Source organism: Triturus cristatus, chromosome 1_2 (genome assembly GCF_964204655.1).
Source record: "Triturus cristatus chromosome 1_2, aTriCri1.1, whole genome shotgun sequence".
NCBI lineage: Eukaryota > Metazoa > Chordata > Amphibia > Caudata > Salamandridae > Triturus > Triturus cristatus.
The window spans coordinates 786,047,560-786,062,223 of NC_140580.1; the positions used below are offsets into that span (position 1 = coordinate 786,047,560).

Genomic DNA, 14,664 nt, shown 5'->3' on the forward strand with positions numbered 1-14,664 from the left:
GCCACATCACTGAGCACCTGAGAGACCTTCACTGGCTCCTGATCAACAAAAGAATCACATTTAAGCTCCTCACATATGCCTACAAAGCACTGCAAAACGCTGGACCTGCATACCTAAACCACCGCCTCTCATTCTACATGCCCACCAGACATCTCGCTGGAGGAGCTCTACAGGGTGCAACATTGTTATGCAGAGGCAGGGTGGCTCGCTACAGTCGAACACCCCTTCATTCCAGCACTAGTAATACATCTCTTATAATTTGTTCAATGGGTACCACTGTAACCAGTACTTAACTTAATTTGTACCTAAATAAGTGCCAGGGCTCTAGTCAGGAGGCCACTGCCAGTGTTGCCAGACAGTAACTACACAACTACTAACAAGCACACTGCTACAAGTGTGACAGTTCGGACTATTCCAGGCCCACAAAGCTATAAAAATAGCTTGGGCGGCAGGTATTCTTTGTTTTTAATGCATACTGACTTAATAAACAATTGCTGTTTTGCTCATCACTAAATTCTACAAACAGCGCCATCATGTGGCATCTGTCACAAGTTACCTTGTTGACAATTATGTGCCGGTGCCGACAATGAAGTGGGGGTGCTGAGCACCGGGAACCACCTGCTCAAATTAAGAACATTGTGCCAGATGTCCTAGTCCCTTTGGGGGGGGGGGTGAGCACATTGTGCCAGATGTCCTAGTCCCTTTGAGGGGGGGGGGTTGATTCGTTTAGACCCGTCCATACCCAGTAGCATAGCCAGCGTGTCATGGGCCATAGTGCAAAGAAGCCAATAGGACCTCCTGGCTGCTGTTCGGATTAAAAAAACACAGCTATAATCAGTGCTAAGTGGGCCCCTCAGGCTTCTCTGCCCCGGTGCCACTGCACCTGTCCCATTAATTAAAGTCACGGCCCTGGCTAGTCCGTGTTTTAGTAAGAAACATGACTGGTACACTAATAGTGGGCTGGGAGGGAAGAATTATGCAAATAAGAAGTATGCTTTAACGCACGCAGTAATTTAGCTTTTTTATAAACTTGGAAACCAGTTGTACTTGATTGAATCAGCAGTGACTGTAGCAGGTTTCTTGATAGCTTTAGTTTACAGCAAGTTATGCATTGGTGAACTTCCAAATTCAGCCGTGCATGACAGCGGGAATTAGGAGGTGGGGGGCTGTGGGTGGGCGAATATGTCAGATATTTTCTCATAGCAGCAGCGGCAGAGTGGAGCTGCTGGGCAGAGGTCTTTTCAGGGCCCCTCGCCGTAGCCCTCTTTCGTTTTCAAAAAGCTCGCTATTGATTTTGCACAATACAAAACCCGAGCTAGAACCGGTTCAGACCGGCAGTAGGAAAGGGGGAGGAAAGGGAAAAAAGCTGCCACTTTGACGTGCGTCTAGTGAGCGAGCGCCCAGTGCAGCTGAGAGCTGCCAGCCGCGCCGTACTGTGGCCCAGCAGCGGCGATTACTCAGTAACCGCCGGCCTTAAATGGTGCTCAAGTGAGTGTCTCGGGGAAGCACATCCGAGAGCGGGAAGCCACGGACGGGCGAGCGACAGCCGCCGAGGCTCCTGCGGCCTCCGCCAGCCGGTCACCATCAGCACCTCGGCTTAAGCCAATGCCAGCCTCACTAGGGTGCCCGCGCCGGGAAGAGGGCGCACAGGTAACACTGACAACGGGGTGCGCGGGTGGGCAGAGCAGTTCCTGTGCACTGGCGCCGCTCTCCTCCTGCCCGCAGTCAGTGCAGCGGGCAGGAACACAGCTAGCAGTTTGTATGCGGGCCAGTGGGTGGCACACTTACAGGACAGCTCTTCTTGCGAAGTTTAAAGGCAGCCAAGAGGGAGGAAGGCGAAGCCTTCTGATAAAAAAAAAATAGTCCAAGTTCGGAGTGCAGTGTCAATACACCCCTCACAGTACCGGGAACAGATATATGCCGTGACCCAGCCCCACATCTACTTATGCAGCGAAGTAGAGCAAGTTGTCTGAAAAAAACACTGTCATTAGAGAGAAAGAAAAACAAGTTAGCCCAAATGGGTCCCATTACAATACAATATCTCTCTCTCTCTCTCTGCGCTTGTGTAGCATCTCCCCGCCGTCATTTGCTGCCAAAGCACTTTGTTTAGCCGGAACTCGGCAACATAAGAAAGACAAACAGAAGAGCGTGTCAAGAAATGTTAGGGAGTATAATATTCTGAAAAAATAAGCTGGTGGTGCATTATTCTAAGCAGCGCCGAATGCCTCTCTCCATTCTCTGAGATGTTAGATGGACCCGTTGTTGAGGCTTCCTGGGGGGTAGCAGCTGCATGGACGAACTGCCAACTCAAAGAACACATGGCACCTTTGCTGCACCTGGCGTCAGGAATCGCTGAACTGAGAAACCCTCAATGCGGCAGGCGCAGTGTTGTGCTGCCATTGCATTCATTGGCTGTACAGGACAGCAGCGAGGTGACGGCCGCGCTATACTCTGAGGGCTTGAAACAAAAGCAAAGCACTTTAAGCACCTCTGTCTCGGCTCATCTCAGCTGGACGAGCAGCGAGGTATATGCAGGGAAAGTATCAGAACGTGAATAAAACTGGATTCATGCAGCTCTGAATGTTTTTGTATAACTGCATTTTGTGTGTAGATTGTTAACCTTTTTTTTTTTTAACACAAAACCAATGCTTATTTAGGCGGTCATGAAGAAAACAACCCCGTGTATACATTGTGGTTTTTTTACCTTAAGGAAAATATAAAAAGTAATTGATTTCCCAGGGGTTTTCTGCAATGAAATTAGTATTTTGCAGCAAAGTAGATTTAACAACAAAGAAACTGACGCCCCCTCTTCACCTAAGAGCAGACCCCAACTTACTTAAATGCAGGAAACTACTCAACAGATGGCTATTTGACCTGTGATCATTGCTGGAATTGGAAAAAATACTCTGGGGACCCATAAACTGGGAGTCAACAGTGGTCGAAGTGGGGAGGATCTGAGGGCACGACGTGCCCCAACTTTTTTAATTTTAGAAAAACAGTTCCCCTACTTTGTGTAAGAAGACGACCGTCCCGGGAAGTTTACTTCGGACAGTTGAAATGCTTCAGCTGTCACACAAGGCAGGGTCCCCTGTGCAGGGAAACCGAGGGAGGGCAGACGGCTAAACAAGCCTCCTCGCCAGTGTTTCCCTGAAATAAATGTAAATTTGCGCAACTGGTCAATCTGCAAATCTAAATTGGAAGGCGGTTCTGACTTTAATTGACGGAATCGCTTGAGCTTTATGGTGACACATTTATTTTTTGAGCGATATTTCAAGGGAGCTACCAGCTAAGGTGTGAAGTGTGCGCTTTTAAAAGACAGTTATAAAAAATCAATCAATCAATCAAGGACATTTATAGAGCGCACTACCTACCCATAGGGTCTCAAGGCGCTGGGGGGAGGGGGGTGCCGTTACTGCTCGAACAGCCAGGTCTTCAGCTTCTTCCTGAAGGAGAGGTGGTCTTGAGTCAGGCGCAGGTCGGTCGGGAGGGAGTTCCAGGTCTTGGCGGCCAGGTAGGAGAAGGACCTTCCTCCTGTTGTCGCTCTTCGGATGCGGGGGACGGCGGCGAGGGCGTGGTTGGCTGAGCGGAGGTGGCGTTTGGGAGCGTAGAAGTTGATTCTGTTGTTGAGGTAGCTCGGGCCTTGGTCGTGTAGGGCTTTGTGTGCGTGGGTGAGGAGGCGGAAGGTGATTCTTTTGTTGACGGGGAGCCAATGCAGGTCTCTGAGATGTCCGGAGATGTGGCTGGTTCGCGGGATGTCGAGGATGAGTCTGGCTGAGGCGTTCTGGATCCGCTGGAGTCTCTTCTGGAGCTTGGCGGTGGTGCCGGCGTAGAGGGCGTTGCCGTAGTCCAGTCGACTGGTGACGAGGGCCTGGGTGACGGTCTTCCTGGTCTCGGTGGGGATCCACCAGAAGATCTTCCGTAGCATGCGTAGGATGTTGAAGCACGCCGAGGAGACGGTGTTGACTTGCCTGGTCATGGAGCGAGAGGAGTCCAGGATGAAGCCCAGGTTGCGTGCGTGGTCTGTCGGTTTGGGTGCGGTGCCCAGGGCGGGGGGCCACCAGGAGTCGTCCCAGGCGGAGGGTGAAGAGCCTAGGATGAGGACCTCCGTCTTGTCTGAGTTCAGTTTCAGGCGGCTGGTCGTCATCCACTCGGCTACCTCTTTCATCCCTTCGTGCAGATTGGCTCTGGCGGCGGCGGGGTCGTTGGTCAGGGAGAGGATCAGCTGGGTGTCGTCGGCGTAGGAGATTATGTTGAGGTCGTGTTGGCGTGCGATGGCCGCGAGGGGGCTCATGTAGACGTTGAAGAGGGTGGGGCTCAGCGAGGATCCTTGAGGGACGCCGCAGATGACTTCGGTGGCCTCTGACTTGTACGGTGGTAGGCGGACTCTCTGTGTTCTTCCGTCGAGGAAGGAGATGATCCATTCCAGAGCCTTCTCCTGGATTCCGACGTTGCTGAGGCGCTGTACTAGGGTGCGGTGGCAGACAGTGTCGAATGCCGCGGAGAGGTCTAGGAGGATGAGGGCCGCTGTTTCTCCGTTGTCCATCAGGGCTCGGATGTCATCGGTGGCGGCGATGAGGGCGGTCTCGGTGCTGTGGTTGGCTCGGAAGCCAGACTGTGAGGGGTCGAGGGATCCATTCATCTCAAGGAAGGCGGCCAGCTGCTTGTTGACGGTCTTCTCGATGACTTTGGCTGGAAACGGGAGGAGCGAAATGGGGCGGTAATTCTTGAGTTCGGTGGGGTCCGCTGTGGGTTTCTTGAGTAGAGCGCTGAGTTCGGCGTGCTTCCAGCTCTCAGGGAAGGTGGCGGTGTCGAAGGATGTGTTGATGATGTCTCGCAGGTGGGGTGCGATGACAGCGTCGGCTTTGTTGAAGACGTGGTGGGGGCAGGGGTCGGTCGGAGATCCTGAGTGGATGGAGTTCATTGTGCGGACGGTGTCTTCGGTGCTGATCGGAGTCCAGGCGCGGAGGGTGGTGGTGGGGGGTGGTGGTTCGGTCGTGGTGTGCGTTGGTTGGTTGTTGAAGCTGTTGTGTATTTCCGCGATCTTGTTGTGGAAGTATGAGGCGAGGGAGTTGCAGAGGTCTTGCGATGGGGTGATGTCGTTGTTTCCTGCGCTGGGGTTGGAAAGCTCTTTCACGATGTTGAAGTGTTCCTTGCAGTTGTGTGCGTTGTTGTCCAGCCGGTCCTTGAATGCAGTTTTCTTGGCGGCGCGGATCAGCTGGTGGTGCTTCCGGGTGGCAAGCTTGAAGGTGGTCCTGTTGTCCGGTGTTGGTTCCCTTCTCCAGACTTTCTCGAGGGCTCGGCAGTTCTTCTTGGAGCTCTTGAGTTCGTCGGTGAACCATGGGGCTTTCTTGCTGCCGGGTCTGCTGGGCGGGGTCCTCAGTGGGGCGAGCTCGTCCGCGCAGTTGCTGATCCACTTTGTGAGGTTGTCTGTGGCCTGGCTGGGGTTCGCTGAGCTGGCAGGAGGGTGCTGGCTCAAGGAGGTGGTGAGCTGGTCGGCTGTGATCTTGTTCCAGCTTCTGCGGGCAACCTGTTGCTGGTGGTGGTGGGTCATCGTTCTTTTGAAGGTGAAGTGGACACAGCTGTGGTCCGTCCATTGAAGCTCTGTGGCGTGGCTGAAGGCGATGTCTGTGCTGGATGAGAAGACTGCGTCGAGTGTGTGTCCGGCGAGGTGGGTGGGGGTGGACACCAGCTGCTTGAGTCCAAGATTGGCGAGGTTGTCGAGCAGGATGCTGGTGTTGCGGTCGTTGTTGTTCTCCAGGTGGAAGTTGAGGTCCCCCAGGAGGATGTAGTCAGCGGAGGGGAGGGCATGCGGGCTGACGAAGTCGGCGATGTCCTCGCTGAATTGGGTGCGTGGTCCCGGAGGTCGGTAGATCAGGGTGCCTCTGAGGGTGGTCTTCGGGTCGGTGTGGATCTGGAAATGCAGGTGTTCGGCGGTGGTAAGGGTGTTGTCGGTGCTGGTCGTGATACGGATGGTGTTTCTGTGGATGATGGCGATGCCTCCTCCCATCTGGTTGGCGGTGCGGTCCCTCCGGGTGATCTTGTAGCCCTCTGGGATGGCGATGGCGATGTCGGGTGCTGAGATTGCACTACTTACAGTCTGGGTATTACTCAAATCCATATTTTGAAAGCACTTTTTTTATCGTAAACCTTTTAGTGCATTTTGTAGCAGCCTATCTTATATTGTGAGTAATGGAAGTTTAAAATGATGACTTACATATTCACGATGCTTTCTGTCACAGACCGCGCTGTGACCTCGTAGCACTATAGATACACATGCCAGTATTCTCCACTGTAACAACCAGGGTTCAGTTCTGTCACTTAACTAATAGAGGTTTCATAATGTCTGATGTGTCTTCTGGAAAACACGTTGTGTAACATGTATTTCACAGATTTGTATTTTATATAAATAGGTAAGTGGCTTACTACTTTTGACAAAGAGATTGGTTTGTTACTTGCAGTTCATAAGTTGCACCTCTTCTAATGTAGCTCAGTGAGCTGTGAGCCAGTATCAAAGTCCTGAATGCAAACTGCAAGGCAATGGCTTAGAACCTTATTTTGTATCGATCTGTCCTTATCCTAAGGTTGGTAAAATAAGGGCTCCTTTTGGTAATATTAAAGTCGTATTAGCACAGACAACCCTAACAACTGTGTTAGGTTTTATATCCTGACTTTGGGTTTCTTCTGACCATGCATTCTTAACATATAATGACAACCGGTAAGGACAGTATATGTCTCCTACACCTTGTAACCCTTGTTGTCATATGTAACATATCCTGTACACTGATTTACACACTTGTATGATTTATTGTCTTTGTATAATGTGTGCATGTTATGTAAATCGCTCTGAAACGCTCCGACCCTTCGTTGGGATGAGCAGCGCTATAAAAGAAATACACACAAATTAGTAAGTGCTCCTTAAATCACTATTTGTGAATTACTCATACGAAACATCTCTTCCCCTGGCTCATGGCTACTTGAGGCAGAAGCTTCCGGCTTCTACTTGACCCCCTCCCATCACCAGCATGGTGTTCGAGATGCTCCTGCACTATTTCCACACCCGAGCGCGTGCATTTGTAAATGAACGGCACCACATTCACTTTAATTGTTTATGTATGGCGCCGCTTTTATTTTCATCTCTTTCCCGAACGCACACAGCAGCCTGTTCTTTCCCATCCCCCAATCAGTCCCTCCCGCTGTTCACTGTTGAGAGATCTCGCTGTCCTCTCCGACCCTCATCTACCCACCCCTCCTCCACTCTTAACCATTTCCCTTGCTGCTGTCTCCTGAGCGCCCCTCTCTTGTCACAGCAGACAGTCTATAAGACATGTAACCTTTTAAAACCAGCATCTACAATGCAATAGGGCTCCCATTTCTGAAAGTTTGAGCTATTGGTGTGGCAGTATTATTTGCAATGCCAGAAGCGTAAACCTTCAATAATGCGAGCCCTATTGCATTGCAAATACTTCTGATTTAATGTGGAGTGGGAAGCAAGGTAACGACTAGCGCCACCTTGCGACCGGTCCGCGGGCTCCTTGTTTACCTTTCCCTCCGTAAAGTGTTCACCTGTTATTAACTCCTAGCTATCGCCCCGCTATACTTGTGAGATCCCGCATGACTGCGCAATCGGCCCACATCTGGGAACTCCTAGCAAGCTCCATATGCTTTCGCCTGCTTAGTTTGCTGGAAACCTCCGTGCTGTGTTTTAATATAAATCTAGAGATTCGGTATTTACACGCGTTAAGCCGCATACGCATCTAGACATTACCGGCGTCTAGAAAGCAGCTCCAACCCTTCTCAATCGGAGACGCTGGCGGGCATTGAACTTTTATATCTGTTATTGAAATGATTAAAACAAAAAAGGTGTGGAGAACTCTTAAAGCCCTGGGGTTCATGTAGCTCGTCATTGAGACCAAACGTGTTCTTTTAGCAGCATTACAGTTGTGCCAGCTTTATGAAAACCGATGAGAGATGTTTTATGAGGGCAAACATGTAAAATAGACAAATGAGCATCTGCAATGCAATAGGGATCACATTACTGAAAGTTTGTGCTATTGGTGTAGCAGTATTATTTGCAACGCCAGTAGCTTAAACATTCAGTAATGCGAAACCTATTGCATTGCAAATGCTTTTTTTAAATTGCAAATGGGTAATGTCCGCTCTATATAACAAGCTTTTGCAATGCAATAGGTCTCGCATGTACGCAAGTTTGAGGTATTGGCATTGTAAATGACAATGCCTTTTATTTATGTTTTGGTTTTTAAAACAGAAATATAAGGCATTGTCATAGCTTAAACTTGCATGAATACTAAATACTTATAAGGTCCAAAAAGCGAGACCTATTGGCTATGCCAATGCTTGTTGATATATTTGGCAGTGGATGGTGATGATGACATGGGGTTGGTTTAGCAGATACCAGGTATATATTCTTTAGATTGCAGGCTGTGCATGGCTCCTCTTTGATCCCTCTACCTGTGCACAGTTGAGCAGGTAGAGGAAGGAGGGCATAGACTACATCTACTTGTGCATAGGTACCTGTCGATAATGTGGAGTTGTCTACTACAAGGTTCCAAGTGAATTTAAAGGCAACTTGATCCCTGTCCTTGCATGGACGTCAAGTAGGGGTCGCCAGGGGTAATAACTGCAACCTCTAAGCCATCAGTTGTGACCCCTGTCATCTTGCTGTTGACTCTTGACTGTTTGTCAGCCTTTGCAAGGGCTCTGGTGGCATAAAATCAGTTGCAGTGTGAGCAGCTCTTGATTGCACTGCTGTGCTGAAGCTCTGCCTGCAGAGACATCATGGTGGCCTGCAGGCTGGGCCTGGGCAGTGTTGCCAGATTTTTAGACCCGTCCCAAGCCCAAAGCCGCTCAAATATAAGCCCAAAATAAGCCCAATCAGACCAGTTTCAGCCCAAAAACTAGCCCAAATTAGCAAGTCTCCAATTATGCACAAATTGTCATCAGAAACAATTTTAACGACAAATATACATTCTATTCAATATACAGATGGTGGGAGGGTGTTAACTGGGCATCTGCCTTAATGCTATTAATTTTTAAGACCAGTTCTCACTGCGACTTCTAAGGGCCCCTGCAGCTCCACTCTGCCTATAGCTTAAAGATTCAGCCCCCCCCCCCCCCCCGAAATCAGCTCCAGTTCGAGCGGTAAACAGTTATCGTCAGTGCACGCCTTGGCATCAGCAACGTGGTGAAGCACGGAGGGTCAGATTCATGCCAGGACAGTGGTAAACAGACGCACGCGGTGCTGCCAGCAGGTGCGTGCGAGGTTGGGTGGCCCCTGCACGACCGTTTTCGAAGCTGGGCTGGCCTACGAACAACCGATGTGGTCAGTTTTGGTTTGGGTGTTAAAACACTCTTTACCTACGTCAACTTCCTGGCATCTATCAATATTCATCACTTCCTACAAATAGGGTGACCAACTGGCATGGGTGCAAATTCAGGACGGTGAGTGTAAAAATTCAGGACAAAGGGTCAAAATTCAGGACAAAAATTCAGGACGGGAGGTCAAAATTCAGGACAAAACTTCTCATCCACCCTTTCACCGTATCCATCCATGCACTCATCCATCCACTCTTCCACCCAACCATCTACTCATCCATCCAGCCATTTATCCACTCACCCATCCAGCCATCCTTTCACTTACTCATCCATCCACCCAGTTACTCATCCTACCACCCAGTCCCCTTTTCAGTCATCCATTCATCCTCCCTTTCTCTCTTCATTGACCCTTTCACTTAGCCATCCTTCCTTTCTTCGATCCACCCATACTTCAACTCATCCACTCATGAATCCATCCATTGACCCTATCACTCATCCATCCACCCATTCACTCGACGATCAGCCACCCTTTCACTCATCCATCCATCCTTTCGCTCATTATCCATCTATTCACCCTTCCATTCATCCATTCACCCTTTCACTAATCCATCCAGCCATCCACCCATCCCTTACTCACTCGCCCACCTTTTCCTCTTAATTATGAGCTGAGCCTTTGTCGGCAGAGTTGCAGACAGAAGAGGCCCATCAAGAATTTCACCCTTGCTGTCTTCCTAAAGCAAGGGGTGAGGTGGGGGAGGGTTCACTATGCACCTGCACATAGTCAATCTGAAAAAGTGGAATTCATGAGTCATGCATTATGCACAGTGCCAGGCCATGAGGTGATTGTGACATGGTGTTTCCAGGGCTTTAAGCGGGATGAAAAAACTGGGGGTCTCTCCAAGGGGCGTGTCTGATGTAATTAATAGTGTTGCTTAAAACAACTAAGCTAAAAATCTGTGCTTAGCATTGTGTGTTGCCGGACTGGTATTTTGCCTCTTCTGTCATTGCATCCAGATATATATCACAACAAGTAACGTTACACCTACAACAAACCAGAACCATTTGCTTTGTTAATGGTTGTTAGTTTCATAAAATAAAAATGCAGCCACCATGGCTTAATTGAATATAATATTGAAACTGCACTTTTCTAAAATGATGAGACGGGAAGAATTCCCTGCCCCAATCTCCACTCTGTCTATTGCTTAAAGACTCAGCACCCCACTCGAAATTTTCTCTTACACCCCCCCTCCCCGAAATTTGGCTCTAGTTGCGCCTCTGACTCACTCACCTGAGGTCGGGGCGGGCGTCGAAGTCCGGACTCAGCAACTGCGGGCGCCCTGCTGCTGTTCTGCGTGACTCCAGGCTGTGCTGTCAACTGGTGGTGGGCTCACTGGGCTGGCTAGCCTGCGCTGCGCAGAGAGCGCTGCCTGCGAGCACCACCTGCCGCCGCCTGTGGCCTGGGTGACCACCAGTGGACCACAGTGGGCGGCAGCAGCAGGGACATGTCACCACGTGCGTCCGACTCCAGTCCGACTCCTCGTCGCCGCCGAATCTGCTGAAGAGAAAAAGCGGCGCGCGCATATGCATTTGAAAGCACTGCGTGCCGCGGGGGCTGGCCAAGAATGAGGCCCAGGGCCGTCATTGGTAGCGCTTTCGCACGCTACAAGATTGACGGCCCTGGGAACCCACAATTCGGCCCGCGACACACCACTGCTAAGTTAGGTGGTGGGTGTGCACTTACAAATACGTGATGTGCAGCGTCAGCGTGTGTGTTTGGGGGGAGGGACAACTCGGGTCCTCCTCCAATCATTTTAGCGCTCGCCAGCACACACGCACCACTGAGATAGGCGCATGCCACGGTTGGCGCCGCCCAAGCCAGTATTTTGCGCACACTGGCTTTAATTCTGCCCAAAAAGTAGCCACCCGCCGGGTATGGGTTTTTCCCGCACAATTGGGAAAAATGTCGCCCAATTGTGCGGGAAATAGCCCAATCTGGCAACATTGGGCCTGGGTGGGGGAAAGAACTTGTCTCGTTCGTTGCAATGGTGACCGCAGGCCAGCCGAAGCAGTCCCCGATTTGATACATTGTATGTATACTGCTGCAGGCCTGAGCCAGGAAGCTGAGCGAATGAGCACAAAGCATGCACAGCTTGGCTGGGCATGACTTGACAGTGATTTACTACAAATGCTGCAGCTAGCAGCACGGTTGTGTAAGTACAAGCGTGCACCTGCTGCACCCTACCCTAGCTGAGGATGTAGTGCCTGGTGCGGTGTTTGGGGCCGTTGAACGGGTCCCAGGGCCGTCACTATGGTAGTGCCCGTAAAAGCGCTACCAATGATGAGAGCACTGGCAAAAAATGTGGCCAGCCCCTGCGTGGCAGCAAAAGCCACACTGGCACAGCGCAGCCTCGTAGTCGGGTCGGACTTGTGCCTGCTGCATGGGTGCTCGATGTCAAGACTCTAGAGAGGCTGACTAGAATCAATGCAAGTTCAGCTGTTCCAAGAGTGACTTGCTTCACCTAATTGTCACTCTCTGACTTAGTCGGACATTCAGACTTTGGGCGGGCTGTGGGGCAGGTGAGGTGTGAGACTGACTGAGTCGTCACATTGACCCGACTAGAGCCTTGACTCTCCAGCTCCCCTTGTGGTGGTGCCGGTCTTTGTGACTCCTGTGGGTCTTGGGCAACCTCTCAGAGAAGCAACAAGTAAAGTAAGATAAGATTATCTGTTTTTGGAGGTGACACTAGATTTTCAAATGCCCTGCAAAACTTCAATAATGATTGTTAAAGAGAACACATTTCAAGTTCAACCCTCCTAGCGGTCTAGCCATCGTTTAGGTAATGTGACACATTAATTGCCATTGCTTATTTCGAACACTGCATCTGTGTAGCCTCAGCATGCGTATGCCAGTCAGTGAGTGCTGGTGAACAGGCCGATAAGATATTGTCTATGTTGAACACCACCAAGGCTGGAATGGCTGTACCGGGCATCAGGCAACAGGCAGGATTTTCCACTGGAGGCTGAAAGGGTGAGGGGCAGGCTCTGTTAGTGGAGAAGGTTTTGTAGCAGTGCAGCAGTTTTAAAAGAACTGCACAGTTTCTTGTATATTCAGCAGTTTTTGGGCAACAGTAAAAGTGTCAAGTTAACTCTGGTGCATTATTAATGTACGTGCTGGAGAGAGATGGGAGTTTTGTCTAGTGGTAGTTTTCACTTATCTAAGGTAGTGCAGAGGGTGTATATGCCTACTGCAAAAAACCTGTAACATGTGGCCTGACCGCTGAGTCGGAGTCAGACTTGTGCCTGCTGCGTGGGGTGGGTGCTGGGTGTCACCAGTCTCTAGAGTGAGTGACTGATTTCAAAGCAAGTTCGGGAACAGACTCCCAGGCTCGACCTGGCTGTGAGTGAGTTGCTTTACTTAATTGTCACTCTCTAGAGTCAAACGGTCGGCCCTCGGGCAGGAGGTGGGGCAGATAGTGTGAGTGTGAGACTGACTTGAGTCATCACATCGACTCTTCTAGAATCTCAACTGTCTGACTCCCCTTTCGGAGGGGCTGGTCCTTGTGACTCCTTTGAGCTGCAGGCCCTGGGCAAACCTGTAATAGAAGCAACAAGTAAAGTAAGATAAGATTATCTGTTTTTGGAGTTGATACAAGATTTTCAAATGCCCTGTTGAAAAACTTCTGAAATGATTTTTAAAGTGCACACATTTCAGTTTCAACCCTTCTAGCAGGGTAGCCATTGTTTAGGTAGTCTGAATATCACATTAATTGCCATTGTTATATGTTGAACACTGCATCCTTGTAGCCACAACAAACGCACGCCCGCCAGTGCTGGTGGACTGGCCAACAAGACATTGTCTGTTTTGAAAAGGCACCAAGGCTGAAATGACCAGGGCATCGGGCGACAGATACGCGGTTTACACGAAAGGCTGGCAGGGTGGGGGTCAGGCTTTGTTAGTGGAGCAGGTTTTGTAGCAGTGCAGAAGTTTTAAAAGCACTGCCTATTTCCTTGCATATTCAGCTGTGTTCGGGCAACAATACAAGTGTCAAGTTAACTCTGGTGATTTATTAATGTACCTGCTGGCGAGAGATGGGAGTTTGTCTAGTGACAGTTTTCACTTATCTAAGGTAGCACAGAGGGTTAATATGCCTGCTGCAAAGAATGTGTACCATGCATATCAAAGGACAATATTTTATGTGGAGAGCTCTATGGGGTACTGCTTTTGTCAGGGAGATTTAGTTGTTACTGTGCAGTTCATAAGTTACATTCGTAATCTAGCACAGTTAGCTATAAACTGCCATCTATGAGCTGCAAGGATGCTGCATGGTACAGGTTAGAGGGTTATGTTTTATCCCAGTCTCTTATCTGATGCTGCTAAGAATGTTTTATTTGGGTAGAAATAAATTCTTATTATTAAAGTCAACCCTAACCACTGTGTATGTTCTGAATCGAGAATTTGTGGTTCTCCAGACAAAGCACTCTTAAAAAGTGCCTACCAGTATGGATGACATGTGAATCCTACACCTTGTACTCTCCTTTGCCTTATGTAACATTTTCTTCACACTGAATGACACTTATATGATTCATTTTCTCTGTATGTGTGTGTGATGGATTTTGAAAATGTGGAAAGTTTTGCTTTCGGAGCAGTGACTAATGGAGTCATTTTAAAATGCGGACTGTAACATCATCATTTCTAAAGCAAGCAATCATGCTTTTAGGCATTCTGGCTGTTAGGATGTTTGTTGCTGGTAAGGTATGCTAATGCAGAACAAACATATTATTTATCAGCACAAGTACTATACAAGTGATGTGCATGTTTTCTGTAGAAGAAATTAATGATAGTAAACCTGGAAAGGTTCAATGGCTCCACAGGTTTAGAAATAAGTATACCATATTATGGCAAGGAAGGCTGCTGGGAGAACGTGACTTGCATTAAATAGCACTGCTATCTACGTTCTAAGACTGGGATTTAATTACATGTTAGGCTCATGGTTTTATGGTATTTATTTTTTTAGCATTTCCGTCTGTATTTATCCATATTTATTTATTGCCCACTTTATCTGTATTTATCCATATTTATTTTGTGTTTTGGGACAAATTAAGTTGTAAAACTGTACTTTTCCATATTTATTTAACTGATAGACTTGAACTCATACTTTGATGTATGTCTGTTTTAGCTATTTAAGCTGCCAAATATTATATAACAAAACATCCACTGGTACATATTAGCATTATACCACAAATGTATGTTTTGACATGGCATTATTAAATGAAATTGCATCCTGTTTTTTAAATTTCCCATGCTGTCCATCTGCTCAGCTGTTGGCCTAT

At 48.9% G+C, this 14,664-nt stretch overlaps 1 protein-coding gene across 4 annotated transcripts in view; it reads left to right on the forward strand.

Moving 5' to 3' along the window:
• The first annotated feature begins 1,370 nt into the window (after positions 1 to 1,370).
• The window catches only part of SLC16A9 (solute carrier family 16 member 9), a 292,179-nt gene continuing 278,885 nt past the window's right edge, over positions 1,371 to 14,664 (forward strand). For 3 of the 4 annotated variants that reach the window (XM_085608838.1, XM_085608836.1, XM_085608839.1), the window contains exon 1: positions 1,385 to 1,650. The gene's annotated coding sequence lies outside the window, so the exon portion shown is untranslated. Of the gene's footprint in view, positions 1,651 to 14,664 lie in introns of all 4 variants that reach the window. The other variant, XM_085608840.1, reaches the window with a different exon arrangement.